Genomic DNA, 25,244 nt, shown 5'->3' with positions numbered 1-25,244 from the left:
GTGACCCCATGGACTATAGCACGCCAAGCTTCCCTTTCCATCACCAACACCTGGAACTTGCTCAAACTCATGTCCATCGAGTTGGTGATGCCATCCAACCATCTCATCCTCTGTCGTCCCCTTCTCCTCCTGCCTTCAATCTTTCCCAGCATCAGGGTCTTTTCCAATGAGTCAGTTCTTCACATCAGGTGGCCAAAGTACTGGAGTTTCAGCTTCGGCATTAGTCCTTCCAATGAATATTCAGGACTGATTTCCTTTAGGATGGACTGGTTTGATCCCCTTGCAGTCCAAGGAACTCTCAAGACTCTTCTCCAACACCACAGTTCAAAAGCATTATTCTTCAGCACTCAGCTTTCTTTATATATAGTCCAACTCTCACGTCCACACATGACTACTGGAAAAACCACAGCTTTGATTAGATGGACCTTTGTTGGCAAAGTAATGTCTCTGCTTTTTAATATGCTATCTAGGTTGGCGATAGCTTTTCTCCTAAGGAATAAGTGTCTTTTAATTTCATGGCTGTAGTCACCATCTGCAGTGATTTTGGAGCCCCCCAAAATAAAGTCTCTGTTTTCACTGTTTCCCCATTTATTTGCCATGAAGTGATGGGACCAGATGCCACAATCTTAGTTTTCTGAATGTTGAATTTTAAGCCAACTTTTCCACTCTCCTCCTTCACTTGCATCAAGAGGCTCTTAGTTCTTCACTTTCTGTCATAAGGGTGGTGTCATCTGCATATCTGAGGTTATTGATATTTCTCCTGGCAATACTGATTTCAGCTTGTGCTTCATCCAGTCTGGCATTTCGCATGATGCACTCTGCATATAAGTTAAATAAGCAGGGTGACAATACACAGCCTTGATGTACTCCTTTCCCAATTTGGAACCAGTGTGTTGTTCCATGTCCAGTTCTAACTGTTGCTTCTTGACCTGCATACAGATTTCTCAGGAGGCAGGTCTGGTGGTCTGGTAGTCCCATCTCTTTATAAGAATTTTCCACAGTTTGTTGTAAGCCAACACAGTCAAAGGCTTTGGCGTAGTCAATAAAGCACAAGTAGATGTTTTTCTGGAACTCTCTTGCTTTTTAACACATCAGCATATCAAAACACTTATCACCAAATACTTATCAATGTTTCACAATTTGTTAGCATGCTGTAAAGTGAACCTGGCAGAATGTGGAGCAAGACTGGGGGTGCAGTACTGAACAGTGAGCCTCAGAAAGACATATCCATGGGCTTAATCGGTGAATGAGATCTTATCTGGGAATAAATTTTAAGTGTAATCAAGTTAAGGATCTCTGAGATAACATCATTCTGAATTATCCAGGTGAGTCCTGCGTCCAATAACCTTGTAAGAGACAGAAGGAAAGAAGCCAGGAGACAGATAAGGCAGTCACAGGAAGACAGAGGCAGGGGGAACTCAGACAAGTAGACTTGTAAGATCTTCTAAATCTAAGAATCTTTGTTCTAGTCACTTCCTGCCTAGTAGAAAAAAGTAATAATAACAGGGTCCATGTGGAAAGCCACCACTTAGGAAAGTTTTTCTGCAGTGTTTCTAGAAACTGATACCTCTACTTTCTAGGCAATAGACAAAAGAAGATACATTTTGATACAAGCAAGTAGGCATACATAAATTCACCAGTAAATTCACTGTGGTATTATAAAATTCATAGTACCAGCCTGTCTCTAGAAAATACATGAGGCTGTGTCTAACATGTAGGGTGCTGTTAGATGTGGACTCCATTCGTAATGTCATGGTCACATAGGAAATGGTAGCTGAGCCAAATTATGCAGGTAGGATCCAAACTATCATCTACTACACTTTTCAAATGCAGAAAACACTTTCAAATGTTAGAATCTGTTTACACCCAGAGTCTAAACACTTTCAAATGTAGGCCCTAGCTTTCATGTATGCTTTATGTCACTTTGTAGAAAAAAATGTCCATCTCACTCTATCCTTAATTTGCTGTTAATTTACAAAAGGGGCTTAGAAAAGTCTATGAGTAGTACTTCACGAGTTCTTGAAGAAAATGTAAGTATTCCAAAATAATGAAGTTCCAATTTCATACCTATTTCCTAGTGGTTAATTAAAAAGGACAGTACAACTAAAACAAAGGGATACATCTTGATTGTATGGCACCAAAGAGTGTTATTTACATCTCTAAATTACTTTTATAAGACAAAATACTTTGGATAAAAAGGAATTTTTTTTCCCACTAAAGTTTTATTTGCTGATCACAAAACTTTTATTGAACAGTCCAGTATATGATAAGAGTTGGGTTGCATACAGATAATACATGGTAGATCCAAACCCCATTAACTATGGTCTGAGCTCTTAACCAGTCTGTCATCCTGTCTCCCACGTTACTATTCTGTTGGTGTTAGAATAAGCTACCCTTGTAATAGGGAAGAACAAATCTAAATCCTTATTGTATTTGTTTCTTTTACATTAACCTCTGTATTCTATTGCTTTTGCTGCCATCCCTAAAAGGATGTTGCCTGTAGCTTAAAGTATATATAATGGTCCATTTCTGGGAACGCTGCCTCCCATGCCTATGTTAAACTAAAATCTTTGTTTAAGTTCACAGGAAACATCCTGGCCAGGCCCACCTGTGAAGGGCTGCAAGAAAGAAAAAATTAGCACATCCCCTCTAAAGTCTGGCCGGAACCAGGAAATATTTGCAACAACTTACTGGGTTTTGTTTGTTTGTTTGTTTTTGCTTTACTTCTTTACCCTTCTCTCTGTTCTGAAAGAGAACTAGCACTCACACTTGGGCAAATGGTTTTGGAGCCACCAGTCCACTATCTTCCCAGTCTGCTGGCTTTCCCAATAAAGTTGCTATTCCTGGCCCCAAAACCTTGCCTCTTGATGTACTGGCCTGTAGAATTTGAACTCAATAACACCCTGAGCTTGTTCACCAGTTCAGTTTCTAAATTTATTTACTTATTCAAAATATTTAATACTACTGTACTATGTGAGAATGTGTTGGATGGACTATGAGGGTGAAAGACACATTGAAAACTGTAAGGAGTAGAATGACAAGTGGTAAAGAAAAGACATGTACATTAATAACTATAACATGAGGTAAAGAGTGCCAAGTGCTACAAGAAAAAGAGAAAATACTTTTCCAAGGAATTCCAAGGAGGGAGGGACTAGTTTTATCTTGAAAGAATAGCGTGGTGGAATCAGGGACAATTTTTGAGATATGCCTATGTGCCATCTCGAAGTCAGCTCAATAGAGGATGTAAGCAATGGAGTAGTGATGATGGTGATACAACATCTACTCTTAATTGATTCTTTACCACTGAGCCACCAGGGAAGCCCATTCTTTTATTTAATTCTCATTAAAATTCAATGAGTAGGCAGCCACTAAAAAGAATGAAATAAGACCATTTGCAGCAACATGGATTGACGTAGAGAGTGTCATACTAAGTGAAGTAAGTCAGACAGAGAAGAAATATCATAGGACATGCCTTAAATGTGGAACCTAAAAAGAAATGATACAAATGAACTTACCTACAGATGGAAAGAGACTCACAGACTTAGAAAGCAAACTCATGGTTGCCAGGGGGGAAGGGATAGTTAAGGACTTTGGAAAGGTTATATACACACTACTATATTTAAAATGGACAATGAGCAAAAACCGATTGTATAGCACATGGAATTCTGCTCAATGTTAATGTGCCAACCTAGATGGGAGAGGGGAATTGGTGGAGAATGGATGCATGTATACATATGGCTGAATCCCTTCACTGTTCACCTCAAACTATCACAACACTTTTAATTGGCTATACCCCAATACAAAATGCTTTTGGTGCTAAAAAAAATTAAATTAAAAAAAATCCAATGAGTAGGTATTTATCCTCCTTTTAGAGATGAAGTTATCAGAGAGATGTAAGGTCACTCAATTAATAAATGATCGCTCATGGGTCAAGTACATAATGCCAAAATGTATGCTATGGCTAATATAAGGGATGCTTCTGATAGAGCATCAAGTTATAGATCTAATGGGTAGAAAGGAAGAATTTTATTTGGTTCTAGTTTGGGGAATAGGTAAGAAAAGGTAGTGAAGAAAATATGGTTGAGATAGGAATTCACATTTTGGAAATAGAATAGTTGGTTTGCTTTGTCAATTACAGAATTCTTAACTGAGGGATGGTTTTGCCTCATGATATCTGGCAATGTCTACAGACACTGGTATTCACAACTGAGAAAGCTGGGGAGGGAATGCTACTGGCATTTAACTGGGGAGAGGCCAGGAATCCTGATAAACATCCTACAATGAATCACATAACCCCACAACAAAGAATTATCTGGCCTAAAATGTCAGTAGTACCAACACTCGTTGTTAAGGTAGAACCAGGAATGATATATTTTAGAAAGTGAGTTAGAATGAAGATGAAAAGTCAACAGATGATGGACCTAGAAATTATACTAAGTGAAGTTAAGTCAGACAAAAAAAAAAAGACAAATATCACATGATATCATTTATATGTGGAATCTAAAATATGATACAAATGAACTTGCAAAATAGAAACAGACTCACAGACATAGAAAACGAACTTATGGTTACCAAAGGGTAAAGAGGGGTGAGGGATAAATTAGGAATTTGGCATTAACAGATACACATTACTATATATAAAATACACAACCACCAAGCACCTACTATACAGAACAGGGAATGATATTCAGTATCTTGTAATAATCTATAATGGAAAATAATCTGAAAAAGAATATACATATAAATGAATCACTTTGCTATATACCTGAAACATTATAAATTAACTATAAGTCAATAAAAGTTAATTTTTTTTTAAAAAGGATGAAGATGAAAGGGGTAGTGGGTTAATTCAGTACACAAAAAAGAAGAAACTCTGTAGCTCAAAGCTGGTCAATTAGAATGAGAAGCAAAAGGAAAGAACAAGAGAAATAGAGGAAAAAAAAAGAGAATGAGAAAGAAAAGGCTGCAGTGGGGTGGGGGGGTGAGTAGAGAGAAGAATAACTACTCTTCTTTCTACAGTTTCCAATGCATGGAAGGAAGAAGAGAGCATAAGAAAAGAAAGCCAAATGAAAGTCTTTATTTCAGAATTAAAAGTAGAAACAGGAAAAAAAACAAACAAACAAAAAAACTCAAAAAATAAAAGTAGAAACAGGAGAATCAAGAATATACTCTTCCCAAAGGAGGCTAGATGTAAGAACTTGAAGTTACACTGTTGTGCCGAATGCACAATGACAGGAATGTGCATAGAATACTCTTTTATCATAGTAAATATTGTAAATAATAGCAAGATATTTTGGTGAGGTTTGTGGGAAAACAAAAATAACACAAAAAAATCCAAGGGATTAAGATAGATTGATGTATTACAAATTATTTTAAAATTTGTTTTTTTTATACTAACAAAACAGGTCTATTACACATATTTTAAGAATAAGTGAGTTTAAAAATGTAATAATCTAACTTTAAATTGTTTAACTAACCTGGTTTTCTAGACCAAGGTGGCCAAGGTTCACTTGCTTTACTAAGAATAAATTCAGGAAGAGGCAAGATTTTATAAATTTTTTAAAAAAAAAAAAAAAAGGAAAAAAATGACCTGACTTCTTAAAAACCTCAAAATTTCTATATACCAAAGTTCATGAAAAAAAAAAGTGAAGTGTTAATTGCTCGGTCATGTCCAGCTCTTTGCATCCCCATGGACTGTAGCCCGCCAGGCTCTTCTGTCCATGGAATTCTCTGGGCAAGAAGACTGGAGAGGGTAGCCATTCCCTTCTCCAGGGGATCTTCCTGACCCAAGGTTTGAACACAGGTCTCCTGCATTGCAGGTGGATTCTTTACTATCTGAGCCACCAGGGAAGCCCTAACAACATTAAAAGGCAAATTGGGAAAATATCTACAATAAATATCGTAAGGGCCAATAAGTTAATTTACAAAGAGTGCATACAAAGTTTAGTTCAGTTCGGTTCAGTCGCTCACTCGTGTCCGACTCTTTGTGACTCCATGAATCACAGCACGCCAGGCCTCCCTGTCCATCACCAACTCCCAGAGTTTACTCAAACTCATGTCCATCGAGTCGGTGATGCCATCCAGCCATCTCATCCTCTGTCGTCCCCTTCTCCTCCTGCCCCTAATCCCTCCCAGCATCAGGGTCTTTTCCAATGAGTAACTCTTCACATGAGGTGGCCAAAGTACTGGAGTTTCAGCTTCAGCATCAGTCCTTCCAATGAATACCCAGGACTGATATCCTTTAGGATGGACTGGTTGGATTTCCTTGCAATCCAAGGGACTCTCAAGAGTCTTCTCCAACACCACACTTCAAAAGCATCAATTTTTTGGTGATCAGCTTTCTTCACAGTCCAACTCTCATATCCACACATGACCACTGGAAAAACCAGAGCCTTGACCAGACGGACCTTTGTTGGCAAAGTAATGTCTCTGCTTTTTAATATGCTATCTAGGTTGATCATAACTTTCCTTCCAAGGAGTAAGCATCTTTTAATTTCATTGCTGCAGTCACCATCTGCAGTGATTTTGGAGCCCAAAAAAATAAAGTCTGACACTGTTTCCACTGTCTCCCCATCTATTTCCCATGAGGTGATGGGACCAGATGCCATGATCTTAGTTTTCTGAATGTTAAGCTTTAAGCCAACTTTTTCACTCTCCTCTTTCATTTTCAAGAGGCTTTTTAAGTTCCTCTTCACTTTCTGCTGTAAGGGTGGTGTCATCTGCATATCTGAGGTTATTAATATTTCTCCCGGCAGTCTTGATTCCAGCTTGTGCTTCTTCCAGCCCAGTGTTTCTCATGATGTACTCTGCATATAAGTTAAATAAGCAGGGTGACAATATACAGCCTTGACGTACTCCTTTTCCTAATTGGAATCAGTCTGTTGTTCCATGTCTAGTTTTAACTGTTGCTTGCTGACCTGCATACAGGTTTCTCAAGAGGCAGGTCAGGTAGTCTGGTATTCCCATCTCCTTCAGAATTTTCCAGTTTATTGTGATCCACACAGTCGAAGGCTTTGGCGTAGTCAATAAAGCAGAAATAGATGTTTTTCTGGAACTCTCTTGCTTTTTTGATGATCCAGCAGATGTTGGCAATTTGATCTCTGGTTCTTCTGCCTTTTCTAAAACCAGCTTGAACATCTGGAAGTTCACGGTTCATGTATTGCTGAAGCCTGGCTTTGAGGATTTTGAGCATTACTTTACTAGCATGTGAGATGAGTGCAATTGTGCAGTAGTTTGAGCATTCTTTGGGATTGCCTTTCTTAGGGATTGGAATGAAAACTGACCTTTTCCAGTCCTGTGGCCACTGCTGAGTTTTCCAAATTTGCTGGCATATTGAGTGCAGCACTTTCACAGCATCATATTTTAGGATTTGAAATAGCTCAATTGGAATTCCATCACCTCCACTAGCTTTGTTTGCAGTGATGCTTTCTAAGGCCCACTTGACTTTACATTCCAGGATGTCTGGCTCTAGGTGAGTGATCACACCATTGTGATTATCTGGGTCACAAAGACCTTTTTTGTACAGTTCTTCTGTGTATTCTTGCCACCTCTTCTTAATATCTTCTGCTTCTGTTTGGTCCATACCATTTCTGTCCTTTATCGAACTCATCTTTACATGAAATGGTCCCTTGGTATCTCTAATTTTCTTGAAGAGATTTCTAGTCTTTCCCATTCTGTTGTTTTCCTCTATTTCTTTCCATTGATTGCTGAGGAAGGCTTTCTTATCTCTCCTGGCTATTCTTTGGAACTCTGCATTCAAATGGGAATATCTTTCCTTTTCTCCTTTGCTTTTCACTTCACATACAAAGTAAATAAATATTAATAAGCCCAGTAGAAAAAAGCATAAACATATGAACTTACAGAAATGATAGGAATTCAAAAAACTGTTAACAAACATATAAAAATGTCAGCCTCATCATTTATTTTTTCAAACACCTAAAAATATCTAGATTCAATACAATCCCTATCAAAATCTCAGATGGCTTCTTTGTAGAAACTGACAAGCTGATTCTAAAAATTCACATGGACTCTGAATAGGCAAAACAATCTTGAAAAAGAAAAAGCTGGAGGACTTATACTTGCCAATTTCAAAATCTACTACAAAGCTACAGTAATCGAGACTATATGGTACTGGCCTCCAAATAAACATAAAAATCAATTAAACAGAACTGAAGGTCCAGATCCAAACCTTCACTTTTGTGGTCAATTGATTTGGGGAGGGCGGGGGTGGGGGGGAGGGTGTGGTCAACTATTTTTTAAAAAGAGTTCTAAGGTAATTAAATTGGGGAAAGAATTGCTTTATCAACAAATTATGCCAGACAACTGGATATCTATAAACTAAAGAATGAAGTTAGGTCCATACTTTATGCCATATATAAAAATCAGTTCAAACTGATGAAAGATCTAAATGTAAGAGCTGAAACTATAAAACTGTAGAAAACAAGCCACAAATTTTATGATCTTAGATTAGGCAATGGTTTCTTAAGATACAAAAACAAGAGAAAAAAATTAGATAAATTGGACATTATCAACATTCAAAATTTTTGTAGTCTCAAGGACATATTAAGAAAGTAAAAAGAATAATAGAATGGGAGAAAATTTTTACCAATTCTATATCTGATAAAGGTTCAGTATCCAAAATATATGCAAAATATTCTAACAACTCAATAATAAAATTAACCCAATTTAAACATGGGCAAAAGATCCGAATAGCCATTTCTTCAAAGAAGATAAGCAAAAAGATAATAAGCCTATTGAGATGATCAACATCATTAGCCAACAGGGCAAATCAAAACCACAATGAGATACCACTTTACACCCACTAAGATGACTAAGACAGTAACAACTGTGAGTGAGAATATGGAGATATTAGAATCCTTATATATTTACTAGTAGGAAAGTAAAATGGTGTGGTCACTTTGGAAAACAGTCTGATAGTTCCTCAAATGATTAAACAAACAGTTACCATATGACGTGGCAATTCAATTTCTAGATACACAGCCAAGAGAAACAAAAATACATATCCACACAAAAGTCTGTACACAAATATTCATACAATTGTTATTCATAATAACCCCAAAGTGAAAATAATATAATTGATAAATGTATAAACAAAATGTGGTATATCTATACAATGGCATATTATGAGGGAGGTGGGAGGGGGGATCGGGATGGGGAATACAGGTAACTCTATGGCTGATTCATATCAATGTATGACAAAACCCACTGGGGAAAAAAAAATCCTTTAGAGCTCTCTGAAAATAAATAAATAAATAAATAAAAGACTCTGGAAATTCAAAAAAAATAAAATAAAATAAACTTCTCTCCTAAAAAAAAGAAATGAAGTACTGATACATGCTACAACATGGATAAACCTTGAAAACATACTAATTAAAAGAAGCCAATTGTGGTGATCATTTCACAGTGTATACAAGTATCCAATCATTTCGTTGTACACCTTAAACTATGGTGTTATATGTCAATTATACTTGAATTTAAAAAAAGAGAAAGAAGCCAGAGATAAGAAGTCACACATTGCATGATTCCATATATGATTTGATCAAAATGACTATATTTCAGGAAAGCAATTTGACAAATGTATCAAGAACCTTAAAATGTTTATAGCTTTTGATTCAGAAAGCTGAACCTATTATGCCATAGATTCATATCCAAGATATTCTTCACATCACTGTTTTTAATATTAAAATACAGAAACAACCTAAATATTGAATAAGAATGTGGCTATATAAACAATAGTTCCCGAAACAAATTCTATAAAAAGTCTCACCAGATGGGAAAAGCCAAAAACAAAATAAGAGATTTCTACTCCTTCTCCCATCCTCTCTAGCTATAGATATGGGAAAAATTGAATGACACACAAAAAAACCCAGAAATACACCAAAATGTTAATACTGAATGGTGAGAGTATTTTTTATTTTTTCTTAGAAATTTTATTTGCCAGATTTTTCTGAATCAACATATTAAAAAAAGCTTTTAAAGGTATCAATAACATCAAAATATCAGAATTAGTTTATATCACCTCAACTAAACAACTAAATAAATTTAAGGAATCAGTATTTCTCGAAAGTGGAAAGTCTAAAGACAGGAAATTAAGCTGAGATTGCACCTCTCTTCAGTTTCTCTCAAGAAAATGCTAGAGCACTCAGAAAAACCACAGCACCCTCTTTTGGAAGAAAGGCATTGCTGTTCATGGGGAGCCTGATGGAATCATTAAGTTTTTAGAGCTGAGAGTCTTTAAAGATTATTAAGCCTGGTCTTCTCATTTTATAAACAAGGAAACTGGGGACCCAAGATCACAAAGGGAGGTAGCAGCAGAGTTGGGAACAGGGCCCCACTTCAGATCCTAACCAGAGTTTATTTTTTCTGATCTTTCCATCTTTTATTCAACAAATTTTTTTAAAGAGAAAAAATAATAACTCTTCTAATCTTTAGTAAGTATGAAGGCCTATACTCATTAGGCAATCTAGGCACCTAGCCATTTAAAAGTATTGTTTTAGAAAGACATGTCCATTCTTGCCTATTGCTTGACACAAATCAGAATAAGAATTTATAAAACTTCACAACTTCTGCATTTGTCTATTGATAATAGACATTTGTCTATTGATAATAGACAAATGTCTATTGATAATACCTTCTTCTTCTAAAACAGTACATAACTCTTTCCCAAAATATAAAATACTACAGGTATTGCTATTTTGGCTTTTCCCAAAGTAATATAGGTATTGTTATTTTGGCTTTTATCATTTTCCTACTCCTAGATCTGAAATAGTACCCTGCTTCACTGACAGACAGTATTCTTTGAAATACCCTGTGTTTTCCTCATCATCAAAAGATGATTGACAAAAGAAACAAATATTTTGATAAGTGAAAAGGATAAGGTGTAGCTTTTATCATGAACAGCACTGACAGTCTTTAAAGTATACAGAACAGATGCCCTGGTGATATTTTCTCTTGGCTGATAGTTGTCTACTGATGAATCTATAAAGATAATCACTCATTATTTTAACAATATTTACTAAGCAGTCATTATGTGCAAGGCATGGTTTTAAGTGCTCAGAGTACAGCAGTGAACAAAAGGGGTAAGGTCCCTATTCTCATGGAACTTATATTCTTGGTAGGTGGGAAACTGTTAGTAAATAAAAACAAGTAAATGAATAAGGTGATTGCAAGGCATGAATAAAATGATTAAGAAAAACATTAAAAAATAATCTTGTCAGTGTTATACACCCACTAAAAATGCTGATCAGTTTCATGGTGGCATCTGAGCCAGTCCTATTAAGATGTAATGTGAGTGTTCACTTTGGCAGTACATATACTAAAATTGGAATGATACAGAGAAGATTTGCATAGCCCCTGTGCAATGATGACACACACATTCGTGAAGCGTTCCATATTTTTACCAAAAAAAAAAATGCAATGTGATGTGGTCGTGAAGCCTACAGTGTGTGACTTGCTCTGCTGAAGAAAACTGGAGGAGGGGAACTGTTTTGCTCCTTTTATCAAAAAGTCAGTAGGCATGTCTTAGTCTTCCAGGGATTCAAATCAATCTATTTATCCAATACCTGAATTAGGCAACACTTAAGGTATTTCTAGCTAGTCACATACGTAGATTTTTCAAGACAATTAATACTTATTAACATGAGCCTCTTTCTCCAAAATTGTGTCACTGTCGGAATTACTAGTTATTTTTGCTACCCCTGCCAAATTCCCAATCTAAGTTTTTGCTATGTGCTGGTCAACACATAACTAGAAGCTAAAAGTTAAAAATAAAAACCACCCAGATGTATCTGAAATCAGATATGTTTTGTATGACCTGTGGCTTCTCCTTATCCACTTTCTGGATAAAATACACTAACTGAAATCAGAGAATGAGATGAAGCATCTTCATGGTCCAAAATTAAAAACATTCTGTGAGTGGTGAAAGAAAGCATATAGCTGTCTTCTGACAAATAAATAAGAGACTCTTTACTCTTCATAAATAGGAACAACTTTCCAGTTACTCAGACAAAAGTCTTTCTTCTAGCTAATAAAGTAAAAACTTCAATTCATAACAACTAGTCAATTTCTTCATTTGTGCATGTGTGTGTATGCATGCATACAGGTGCACATACACAATTTTACAACTTTTAATTAATACTGCAATCAGGATACAGAACAATTCCACCATAGATCAACTTTTAATTTTTATAACTGGACTCATTAATATTTTAACACTAGCATGTAGTTTTAATTTTTACAAGTGAAATTTAAAGATCTTACCTGTTCTAGAAAGAGTGTTCTAGCAAAAAATGAGAGAAGACAAACTGGTAAAGCCTGAAATTAGAAGAAGGGCAGCAGAAAAGTAATAAAATACACTCGATATTGGGAATACACTCAGTATAGGGAATATAACCCAACTCTGAGTGTAGATGAAAAGTGATTGAAAGAGAAAAAATGGGAAGTTTCTGACAAGGAAATGAAGAATAAAAATGGCCTCAACACGAAAGGGCATAATTAGGGTTTGCTGTGATGAATATCACTACGTGTTTCACATTCATTAGGAAAATTTGACTGCTATGTCAGCACTTTCAGACATTGGAAATTTATGAGGAGGAATGGTATATCCATTAAGTTTGAAAGTCTAGAACTATGCTGTCCAACATATTGGCTACAAGTTACTACTGAGCACTTGAAATAGAACTAATCAGAATTGAGATGTACTGGATTTCCATGAAAATTACTATATAAATAGAATATAAAATATTTCATTAGTAATTATTAAAGTATTAATTACATGTTGAAATGATATTTTAGATTACAATAGGTTAAAAAAAAGCTAAAGTTATTTTACCAAACAGGTGAACTTTTCACTTTTAACATTTTTAATGTGGCTACTAGAAGATTTTAAATAACATTATATTTCTATTGGACAGTGCTGATTAGAATGTCCCTCTAGAATGTCACTGGTCTACTCTGTGAAAACCACTTCATACAGGCCAACAGCACTGTAGGAAAAGGCTTGTGATATGGGTAAAGCCTTGCATGAGTCAGTCAGAAGTGGTTATGCCTACACACTAGAGTTCAGTCAGTTTTGGCAGAAACGAAAATACTGATCAAGAGAGAATAGGTATAAATATAGATATCTGTAATCTATTTTGAAATGCAGAAAAAGTCCACATAAACTTATGAATGGACATAAGACAGAACAACAGACACCTAATGAAAAAAATATAGTAAAACGTTAATAGTAGAATCAAAGAGTTGAATATGTAGATATCCACTATAAAATTCTTTAAACTTTGATGTATTTTTAAAATTTTCATAATAAAATGTTAAAAAAAAAAAAACTAACAGGAAGGTTGCAGTTGTATGGAACAGTTGAATAAGGATAGAGTTGGGGGGGTTAGGAGCCCATTAAGAGATACTCTCACTGTTAAAATGTTGTATACTTTGCATTTCTTTCTTGGTGGAGAACAGGACAATGATCTATTTATGTATTTACGGTAATACTGAAGGAGATACTTTTTTCTGATGACTATAGTACTTAACTCTTAAAATCTGATTTCTGTTTTCAGGAAGTAAGGCTTCTGGTAAAGTAAAATTATAAGGGCTTTTATATAATGCTCAAGAACTTTTTTTGAGAGAGAGTTGAAGGGTCTACACAAAAACATTTCAGCCTTTATCTCATGTGTTGATTGATGTAACATGCCCCAAAGGTGCTAGGTGTCCTTAGGTAAATAGTCTGGCAGTATATTCTTGCTTAGCATATTAGGTCCTTATCCCTAAAGAAAAAAATAAAAGAAAAACAATCACCATAAGAGGCCTCCGTGTAATATTAATAATCCTAATACCAGGAAACCTTAGGGGTTAAAAATCAACACACTAAATGTAATATATTCACGTGTTAGAATTTGAGCACTGCTAAATGGCAAACAAATGGGAAATATACAATCTCTGAAGGGAAAAATCTTCTGATCAACCCTCTCAGTGAACAATGGCACACTGATAAGTAATTCATATAAATTATGTATCTTAAAATGGATAGGGAATGGACCTTGAGAAATAATCCAGTTTAGTTCCATAGTCTCAGGAACACAAAAAACTCAGGACTCTCACTTTCAAAAGGAGAGGATTGAGGCCCAAAGAAGCTCCGCTGTCTTACAGTCATCTAGTCAATAAACGGTGGGGGAAGGGGCACAGTTTTCCTGCCATCTGATAGATGATGGTGCTGCTAGTCTACAAACTTATGATAAAGAAGAGAGGGATTTCAAGTTAGGGTAAACACTCAGGAATGATCCTCACAATGAGCTACAGAGGTTCAAACTTGACACTGATTGGTGGGGATATAAAGTTGCATTAAAAAACTATGGGCCCGAACAGTGTAGACCTGGCCAGTACCTGTCAGAGATCCCAATCAGTCAACAGTGAGCTACTGACAGACTCTGAGGTTGCATGTTTGACACTATCTTACCCCTAACTCTAGAGCATGGCCCTGTTCTCACTGGGGAGGGAAGGAAGCAGAACACCAGGGTCCTCCGACCCACTGAGAGAATTCACTAGCAGTATTCCCTCCCTCCTCTGCCATCTATGACCTCAAGGCTTCAGGGATATGAAAAGCTCTTGTTATTCACCAGAAACCCTGGAGAACCAAAAGGTACATTGTCCCCCATAAGCACCACTATCAAAGTGATGTGAGGTGGCTTCCAGAGTGTTTTGCACAAGCTTCAAAACACTTGAGTCAAACATCCATTCAACAGTTTTCACATACTCACCACAGGCCAGACACTGTTGGACACTGAGATTTCTAAAATGAAGAACAGTCCCTTCTATTAAAAAACTTAGACAATTCAATCATATGGCTGATGTTATGACAGGGATGAGAGCAGGCTGCTTGGAAAGCACACAGACAAGGACGATGTAGGGGGAGAAAGAGGACCTTCTGAGGGGTGGGGCAGGCAGAGAGATGGGGGAGCTGCCTAGAGAGGACTCCACAGGTGAGCTATGGAGAGTGAGAACAAAGAGCCACACTAAAGAAGCTGTGCGTACAAGGACACACAACCAGGTGATAATAAGTTTGAACTCATCGGCAGACCATTTTCTGTTTTAAGATCATGTCAACAGCTAATTAAAATAAATGAACAGACAGTGCTGATGGCTTTCCTTTCAATTCTGAAGCTGTTTTCCTCTGTTAAAAGACATGTATTGGTAAGGTCCCTACAGAGAGAATCTAATAGAGTCATTAAGATAAGTCTCTGGCATTAGAGAGCCTAGGGCTGCAGCTCAAATCTGACATTTACTGGTTGTAAATTTATCAAAGGCAAGTTTCTTGAATTCTCTAACCCTCAGTTTCTCCATCTGCAAGGTGAAAATAATAAGACTCTTATGAGGATTAAATGAGATAATGTATGTACGGTACTCAGAGTAGTTTCTGGAATATGTGAAATTCTTAGTAAGTGTAAGCTAAAACTAAGAAAAACAATATTAACAATATTGTAAATAAACTAGAAACACCATAAATGTTTATTACTTCTGAGTAACTGGACAGAAAGAGTAGTTTGAACAATTAAGAAAATCTAAGGAATGTTACTTGCAGTTTCTATGCAGAGTTACTGGTACAATTAACACACTGATTGTATTCTGTCTGTAGACATTTATCTTTTTCTCTTATTTCCCCTAGGAGACTATAAAATCCTTCAGGAAAGAGACTATGCCTCTTTCACCTTTGTACTTTGGATACACTCTGTACAGGGCCTTAAAACAAGGAAACTCTGATGAATATTTGAAGAATAAAATGATTGCAACATTCTGATTAATATAATTGGAATCAGTGGAGATAGAGTAAACGAGTTTGGTATCACTACTCCATGCTCTAAAACATATACTAAAGTCATAAAGGGACTAGAATGTGATTTATTAAAGAAAAGAACAGCATTCTTAAGAAGTAACTTGGTGACTAAGAAGGCAGGAGTCTTGACATAGGCCTTTAGTGTGTGCACAGAATTCAACATTAGATCTTGCGGTCTATTGACCCATTTCTTTTTCAGTAGAAAACATTTTTTTTTTCTCCTTTCTTTCACAAATCTCCCAACGTTACTTTCCAGTAACATGATCATGTGGCATGAGCATCACCTTTAACAAAGGTTTAGGGTGGAAGGAAAAAAATGAAAAAGGAGAAAGGTAAGCAAGCAAAATGCTACAATGTAAGTTGTTTCTCTGCAGGAAGCTTTTTGTGGTTGCCAGATTAAAGGAGATAACAGATACTATTTATGAACTACAAAGCTCAAGATTTAGTGGTTCAGAATTTAATGAACCAACTCAATTAGAAAAAAAAACTTTAGGATGTTCTAACTTTATTTTCAAGGTAAAAAAATTTTTTTAACCTCAATACAAAATGAATTCTATCAAAAGAACATCTTTACACTAAAATCTATGTTATTAATGATAAGAATCAAGCAAAAGTGGATAAAATGTAAATCTATATTAATATAATTGCTTTGCCCTTGTAAACTAATCTTAAGAAAGTACAAAGAGCATTTCGCTATTTAAAATTACTCTTAATTTACTCTAAAAAGAATTCAGGATTAAAATACACTAAGAAAAAAAAAGGAAACAATTTTCAGTATCTGTTACAGCTTCTTGTGTAACAAGTAAACAGTAACTGAGGGCTTAGAAAGTTCAAAAGACAGTTATGTTTTAGGGTAGTATCTCCCCAAGTATAGTATGAAGTATATACTCCCCAAGTATGAAGGACACACTAGTCCTTCAAAACACTCTGTGAAAAAAATAAAATAAAATAAAACAAACAAACAAACAAAAAAAAAAACACTCTGTGAATAAAAGTTCCATAGTTACACAATAGATCCTCTTTTGGAAAATATCTGCTGCATAGACTGTACTCTCCTTCCCTCCATACCTCTTGTTTTGGCTAATTCCTCCATTTATGAGTTGAACCCTATCGCTTTCTACTCTCTCAAGTACGCTACACTGCCACTCACTCCTTTTCTCTTACACCGTCAGCTTCAACCCTTCGTCTGGATCCTCTCCCACCTGACCACACACCCATTCCCCCTTCAGATACCACCCTGTTCCTATACTCCTTGCCCCACTGTCCTGCCTCAATTTCCTCTACTCTTTGTAAAATAAGAAATTATATATTGCTCTCTGCCCTTGGTTCCTGTCACAGAGCTCCAAAAACCCTTATAATTTCCTAAGAGATAAAGGTACTACTAAGGTCATCTTTTGTTCTAATCTTTGGTCTCTGATCCCAGTTCCTGAAACAGAGCTTCTAAATCCCTTGGAATTTCCAGGGTGTTAGATTCATCTTTTATTCTCATGAGGTAGGTTCCTAGAGTGCTTCAGGATGGGGGTTGGTCACCAGAAAGACCAAGCCGTGTTTAGAAGCTTGAAATTTTCAGCCTCAGCCCACTTCCATCCTCTAGGAGGGCAAGAGGAGCCAGAAATTGATTCTATGATGATGGATCACGCCTGTGTGAAGAAGCCTGCACAAAAATCCTAAAAGGATGGGGTTTAAGAAAATTTTTAAGCTGGTGAACATATCCAGGTACAGGGAGGGTGCTGTATTTAAAATTTATCAAACAAATGTTATAGTAAAACAAACTTGTTTGGTTTTGAGTTATATAAATGTTTGGTTGTTCTGTGTGTGCTGTACTGACATAAAAATAAGAACACATGGAGAGGACAAAAGGACACATTTTATGGTTTCTAAAGTGACACAAATAAATGTAAATAAAGCTCTATCAATATTTTACTTATTCTTTCTACTATTAAATCTTGGAATATCTTAATTTTTAAATGGGGTAGCAACAGCTTAAACTTTCAGATTTTTTTTTTTTTTTGGCAGGGGAAGTTGGAGAAATAAAGAGAGGGGAGTTGTTTCCTTCTGGAGCCTGAAAGCACTTAGGTAAGTGGCCACGGAGCACTTTCATTTTGAGACCAAGCCATATCCCATGAAAATCTGGAAAACACTTTCCTTGAGTTGGCAAGTAAATGTTGGAGAGTTAAAGAAGAGAGGAAGGACAAAAAGGGTAAGTAATCTCAGGGTGTTAAGGTTTAGCAGGTGTGGAACAGAAAAACCAGTGGATATAAATAAAAAAGAAAACAAATCTCAGGACAGCATGGAAAAGCAGCAAAACAAAGAACCAGTGGGAAAGATTCCTACCTATTCCCTTACAGCAACACACCAAAATCACTGTCTTTTTATGAGAAATACATGAAGAAAGGTCTCTACATATAAAGTATTTATAACCTTGCTAAGGAGAAGCCTTACATACTTGAGACAATCATCACAGAATTTCAAGTAATCTTTAAATCTAAATATAATCTTGCAGTTACATAAAGTGTGCAGATGTGCCAGTTTCACTAATACAGCTAAACTAGTGAAAAAACACAGATAGAGTCAAACAAAACTCATGCAAAATAACCAACAGTGTTCAGTATAGCAAGTGTGGAAAAAAGTTAAGTTCTAAAGCATTTCAAACCACAGAAAGGGTAAGTTCTTTTCTTTGCATTTCCACTGACTCTAAAAATAAACCTCTATTATTTTCCAGATTATAAAAGAAATATAAGCTCATTATTTTAAAATATTCTAACACTACACAAATGCATCATAATGAAAACCAACATTCTATATAACTATTCCCTTTGGAAGTAACTAGTGCTATCAGTTGGGAAATAGCTCCTGTTGGAACATTTGAGACACAGGAACAGGAGAGCCACTCTGAACAAGAGAATACTATTACTTCAGTTTCTCCTTTGACTTGGACCCTTCATACTCCACTGCTAAGAAGAGAGAAAAGGAAAAAAGAACATCCAAAACACATGCTGATCCTCCAAAACAGGCAAACCACAAACAGATTAACCCCTGGGGAAAAAAAAATCAAAGGTGACTGGGTAAAATCGTTACACTACGTGGCAGAAATAAATATTACTTGATTTTGAGAAACGAAGTAAAAGTACAAAAAATACTACCCTTTCCTTTTCATTGTCCTCAATAATCAAAAAAGCAGACAGCACATTTTTCCTTCAAAGAAAATTGAAGCAGCCTACCTAATCAGCTATGTTTTTAGTTTTTAAAAAAATAATGTTGTACCAGCAATGAATTCTGCAGTGCCAGAAGTAAGGAAGAACTTGAAAAAACACACAATTAGGGGGTTTTGTCAAAGGAACATGGGAGCAAACAAAAAGCTTGAAGCTGACAAAGCTAAAATAAGTGAACAACAAAATAAAGTAACAATAGATTATAAACCAAGTATACAATAAATATCCATGAGTTCATAATACTATAAATAAATTATTAAAGAAATAAGTAAGTAGGGGAGAAGAGACAAATTTCTGGATCAGACGAATTCCAAGCAATTTGTGTAAATATCCTGCCCCCAAAGAGGTGGAGTATGCCACTCGCTCTTTAAGTGTGGGCTGCACACTGACTTCTTTCCAAAGATTACAGTATGAAAAGGGGGGAAAAAGAATAACTTCACAGTGGAGAAACCTGAAAAACACTTGCACAGCAGGTGATCAAAGTTAACATCAACAGTAGTTATGTTGATAGTGTCTACTTTTACAACAATGCTGTGGCAATGGCATTTTATCTCTGCAACCTTCTTCCCTCAAACCTATCAGTTCAGTTCAGTCGCTCAGTCGTGTCCAACTCTTTGCGACCCCATGAATCACAGCACGCCAGGCTTCCCTGTCTATCACCAACTCCCGGAGTCCACCCAAACTCATGTCCATTGAGTCACTGATGCCATCCAACCATCTCTTCCTCTATCATCCCCTTCTCCTCCTGCCCCTAATCCCTCCCAGCATCAGGGTCTTTTCCAATGAGTCAGCTCTTCGCATCTGGTGGCCAAAGTATTGGAGTTTCAGCTTCAACATCAGTCCTACCAATGAACACCCAGAACTCATCTCTTTTAGGATGGACTGTTGGATCTCCTTGCAGTCCAAGGGACTCTCAAGAGTCTTCTCCAACACCACAGTTCAAAAGCATCAATTCTTCAGTGCTCAGCCTTCTTTATAGTTCAACTCTCACATCCATACATGACCACTGCAAAAACCATAGCCTTGACTAGATGGACCTTTGTTGACAAAGTAATGTCTCTGATTTTTAATATGCTGTCTAGGTTGGTCATAACTTTCCTTCCAAGGAGCAAGCATCTTTTAATTTCATGGTTGCAATCACCATCTGCAGTGATTTTGGAGCCCAAAAAAATAAAGTCAGCCACTGTTTCCACTGTTTCCCCATCTATTTGCCATGAAGTGATGGGACCAGATGCCATGGTCTTAGTTTTCTGAATGTTGAGCTTTAAACCAACTTTTTCACTCTTCTCTTTCACTTTCATCAAGAGGCTCTTTAGTTTTCTTCACTTTCTGCCATAAGGGTGGTGTCATCTGCATATCAAACCCATAGCCCTAGGCTAATCATGAGAAAAACATATAAATTCCAACTGAGGGACAGTCTACATAATACCTGACCAGTACTTCTCAAGACTGTCAGGGTCATCAAAATCAAGTAAAGTCTGAAAAACTGTCACAACCAAGAAGAGTCTAATGAGACACAACAATTAAATGTAATTTGGTTTCCTAAAAGGGACATTTATGACATAAAAAGGACAGCAAGTGAGAACTAAGGGAATCTGAGCAAGTATGGCCTTTGGGTAAAGAAAATGTATCCACACTGGTTTATTAATTGTAACAAATGTACCACACTAAAGGAGGATGTTAATGGCAGAGAAAACTAGATATAGGCATATGGGAATTTCCTATATTCTTTTTAACTTTTCTCTAAATCTAAAAATACTCTAAAATAAAACTTTATTCATAAAAAGCTTAAAAAAATCTAAAAAAGGGGGGGGAAGTATATAATTTTTTTGTATGAAGAGAATAAATGTCATATCATTTTTTTCTGAATAAAATAATGCCAATAAAAAGAATACTATTTACATGAGATATAAGATGATGCTATACTTCTGAGTTGAATGAATAGCCAATCTTTACTTTTTCTATCTCTGTAACTTAATCCTCCTTTTTATTACCCAATAAGCTTGAGCTTCCCATAGACTGTGTAACCAATTTCTCCATTTTCAAAATATATTTAAAAGAATTATATAGCAGCTTGAGATCCAAGCTGGATGTCAAGTCATGACGGCAGTACAGGAGAATCAGGATATGAGCAGACTGTGGAATCGACTGACCACTTTGAATACTGACCCTCTCGTTATTAGCAATGTGACAAGCTAACTAATCTTAGTTTTCTTCACTGTAAAACAGAAATAATATTACCTGCCTTATGGAGTTGTACAGATTACATGAGATAATGCATTCAATTTTTAACACAGAGAAATCAAAGCATGTTAGCTACCCCCTGTTGTGGTTCTCACCTCCAGGGTCAATGTTTACAATGAATAGGTTAAAATCACGAATAGAACCTGTAATTAGACACTACCCTGTGAGCATGAGTGACTGTGTGTGGGTGTGTGCATGGGGATTGGGAAGGACTTGACTAAGGCCTGCAGCCTGACATCCTAGCACAAAGTGACTCCTTAAAGCTAGGACTTAATTAGAAATCAAAGTGTAAGGAACAAAATAGTATAATGTTTATATGTCATTCTTTCTCTCTGATGACATGTCAAAGTGATAACCAACAGGTGATGGATACTGAAATGTAACTGATAAAACAAAACACTGGAAAGAAGAATTTGGTATACTTAAAATGTTTTCACACCCACAGAACTACACAGCTTTGTGATTTCCCCTTTTAAGTTCTTATTTTGGTAAAAGATAGATATCGATAAAACATTTTATGTATATTTTTGTGGGGTTATTTTGGTCCATTTGAAGAGGAACTGCTGTTTCCATTTATCTTCCAAGCTTAAATCCAGTAAGATTTGCCTATCTATTACCTCTTCCCTAAACAGACGAAAAATTTTTCAAGAAGTTTTCCTGCCATTCATACCATAATGTGTATATATCTTTTTTTGGAGAGGGAGACCTATTACATGTAACTGCAAAGCTTCAATTAAGACTAATTCTATAACTTTATACACACAAAAAAGTTCTTGGTATTTATAGTTCAGTCAAGACTGAGAAAAATGCTCTACTGATTGAATGATGTCATGTTGAATTTATAAGTTTCTTTTTTCACATTAAAGAAATGGTACTTGCTATAATCACTTAACAAAATCCAAAGGCAATTCTGATACTCAAACTCACCTATATCTTCAAATCTTATTTATTACAAATGAGATATAGTAAGGTTATCTGCTTTCCAACAGGATTTTTTTAACTGCAATGAAATTATAACTAAAAAAATTTAAAACAAGTTTTAGTACTACTGTGAATTGCTGTGGACCAGAAGTGAAAAATCAGCTTACCCATTTTCCAAAGAGATCAAGAAGCATGAGCTCCGCCACCAGGCCTTCTGACCAACTGGAGAGCATCAGTGATACTGAATTCCTGAATCAGAGGCCTCTCTCAAGCTCATACATGTCTGATTCCTTTACGGCTGATGTTTACACAACTCAATCACCTGGTCATAACAAGGATGCTGTGAAGGGCATGCACTGCACCATTAGGGCCCACGGGAGAAATCTCTTTGGCTTATGCCAATACATAACAGTACTTGTCCTGAACAATTTGCTTCTATTTGAATTCATGAATTATGTGAATCCTACAAATCAATGAATCCTACAGTGGAAGTAACTTCCTTGGAAGAAATCTTAGAATTGGATGTCTTCAAACTTCTCCACTTTCTGCTCTCTATCCCCCTACTTGTCCCTAGCCTAGCTCCCCTGAGCATTTCTTTAGGGAAAAAGAAATGTTATAATGGGGTTATGGGGTGCTTATGAATGATGTGCAGGCAGATAAAAGTTTGGATCCCTGCTGATCAAGGATCATGCTTTCATCTTCAAGTTTGTCAACAGAATTTACAGTCAAATTAATAGAGCACTTACTTCATGGTACAAATTTCGTGCACCAACTTCAAACCTCTTATTTTCCCTAAGCTTATTTTCCTTTCGTGCTCTTTTCTTAAGTTTATTTTATTTTCTGTACGTTATTATAAGCATTTTATATCTCTTATAGAACAAAGTTGAGCAGAAAATAATCTATAAATAAATAATCTCCACTTTGGAGGGCAGTGAATACTTCACAAAAATACCCAGGGAAAAAAGCCACATCTAAATGAAACAATGCAATAAAACCTAAGATCTGAATCGATCTTAATCGATTGATCTTAATTGTAACTGACTGGGAGAAAAATCAGCCTTTACAATGATGAAAGGTCTGAAATAGAAACTATTTTAACAAGAATACCATTTTTATCTTAAAATAAGTATCTTAATACAAAATTAATAATGAATAAAGTGGTATCACTGTAACAATAATTAGGTAAGAATAATTTATATAGCTTCAAAAACATATTTAAGTAAATTTACTACTCACTCTGGAATTGCTGCTTACCAGACTTAACAAATATTTAACAATTTTTTTTGGTTAAAGCAAGTATTATATCTGCACTCTACCTACCACATTCCTCAGAGGCGTGTTTTAAAATACTGTCATAGAAGCAAAGTACATACAATAATGATTCACAAAGACAATCTCACCACACCCTAAATAGTTATCACACAAAAATTATCAGTGACACATCAAGAGGAGAATCAACTTGCCATTAAGATTTCGTCAGAGAGAAAACAGATACGGGAACTTGGCAACGCTGTTTTCCTAACAATGATGTTTTAAGATATGTGATCACTTGACTAATGCAATTGGGGAAATTTCTGTTTCAAACACTATGCAGAGTATATCTTTTGGGGATATTTGGAAAGAAAATGACATGAGGCCAATACATAATAGAAATTTTGCCTGACTTCCTCATCCTTCTACTTACTTCTTTGATCACTTCACTAATAATATTATCCACTTTTCTGACAATTGATCTTTCGCTTTGTTAGCAATTGGTATTGTAAGAATAATTCTGAGTGGTGCAGACCATTCTAGCAATCACATGACAAGACAGAACTCTTATACATGTCAAGCAGGTGAACTGGGTGGAATGGCACGTGGATAGAAGGAAGCACCTCCTCAGTGGGGCATTATTTGACCTAGGGCAATGTTACTTCTCTGACTTATCATGTCGTGAAAGATAGATAGTAAGAAAAAAGCCCAAGAACCATTTTTTGTGTTCAATGAATTCTGGATTGGTGTCATCCACTAATGCCTATTTATTTCCCCAAGTCACTTGGGGGAATCACTCCTGACTAGCTAAAAGTAACTATTTTTAAAATGAGAAGTCTATCACCCATGCCCACGTAATAAATTAGGGAAGAGAGAACTCATCAAACCTTCCTGAAACCCAAAGAAATAGGACTTAAATCCCAAAGAAATAGGATTTAAATGATACCAGATGAGTTGCCTTAAGAGTTTCAGTCCAAGTTTATGGTTTCCACTGATTAAAAAAAAAATCTTCAGGTTTATAAATACATACTAACAGTGACTTATTTGGGTGATTATTTCAGATGCCTTATAAAGAAACATGCAATTCCACTGCTTTGATATTCCATATAATTACTTTCAATCTCAGGTTCTCCCCAATTAACATATTCTCTTTGGACCATTTAACAGAGTTGTTTGTTTTTTTTAAGTTATTCTCTAGGCACAGAATGACTTTAATCATCATAATGCCAATATAACTACTTGGTAACATAGCTGTTGGTTATGGAAACTTGACAAACTTCTATTTTGAAAGTGGAAGAAGTATATTATTCTGAGGACCAGGTTTCAGTACTGTAAAATGAGTTTCATATATTTAATTTAAAAAATAGATTCCTACTCTAAGAATTATTTAGACTTCTAATAATTTTGAGTATGTGACTTCTATAATTGCTTGTTTTTGTAAAGCAGTATGAGTGCATTTCAGAGGAACTGTCTTTATATAACAGTAGTTCTCAAAATGTGGTCCCCAAACCAGTAGCATTAGCATTACCTAGGAACTTTTAAGAAGTATAAATTCTCAGCCCCAACCTAGAACTTCTGAATCAGGAACTCTGGGTGTAGGGTCACAAATCCTGTTTCAGCAAGTCCCCCAGGTGAGACTGATGCACACTAAAGTTTGAGAATCAATATTCTAAAATATAGCAGAAACATTAATAGTTAAGTTTAAAGATTTTAAATTTTCTTTTCTTTAAAAATGCATGAATTTTTAAAAGAAATCTAATAAGTACTCATAT

The 25,244-nt window shown here is 35.9% G+C and overlaps 1 protein-coding gene and 1 non-coding gene across 4 annotated transcripts in view; one reads left to right on the top strand and one right to left on the bottom strand.

Annotated features, from left to right (window-relative positions):
* PRORP (protein only RNase P catalytic subunit) overlaps nt 1-25,244 on the bottom strand; it is a 122,973-nt gene that overhangs the window by 37,514 nt on the left and 60,215 nt on the right. The gene's annotated exons all lie outside the window — the stretch shown is intronic.
* On the top strand, nt 11,312-11,418 carry LOC136147542 (U6 spliceosomal RNA). Its single transcript, XR_010659215.1, has one exon. It is a non-coding gene; the product is annotated as a U6 spliceosomal RNA (small nuclear RNA).

This window comes from Muntiacus reevesi, chromosome 15 (assembly GCF_963930625.1).
Source record: "Muntiacus reevesi chromosome 15, mMunRee1.1, whole genome shotgun sequence".
Taxonomy (NCBI): Eukaryota; Metazoa; Chordata; class Mammalia; order Artiodactyla; family Cervidae; genus Muntiacus; species Muntiacus reevesi.
Note: the sequence above shows the minus strand (reverse complement) of the source record. Positions and strands in the feature narration are given on the sequence as shown.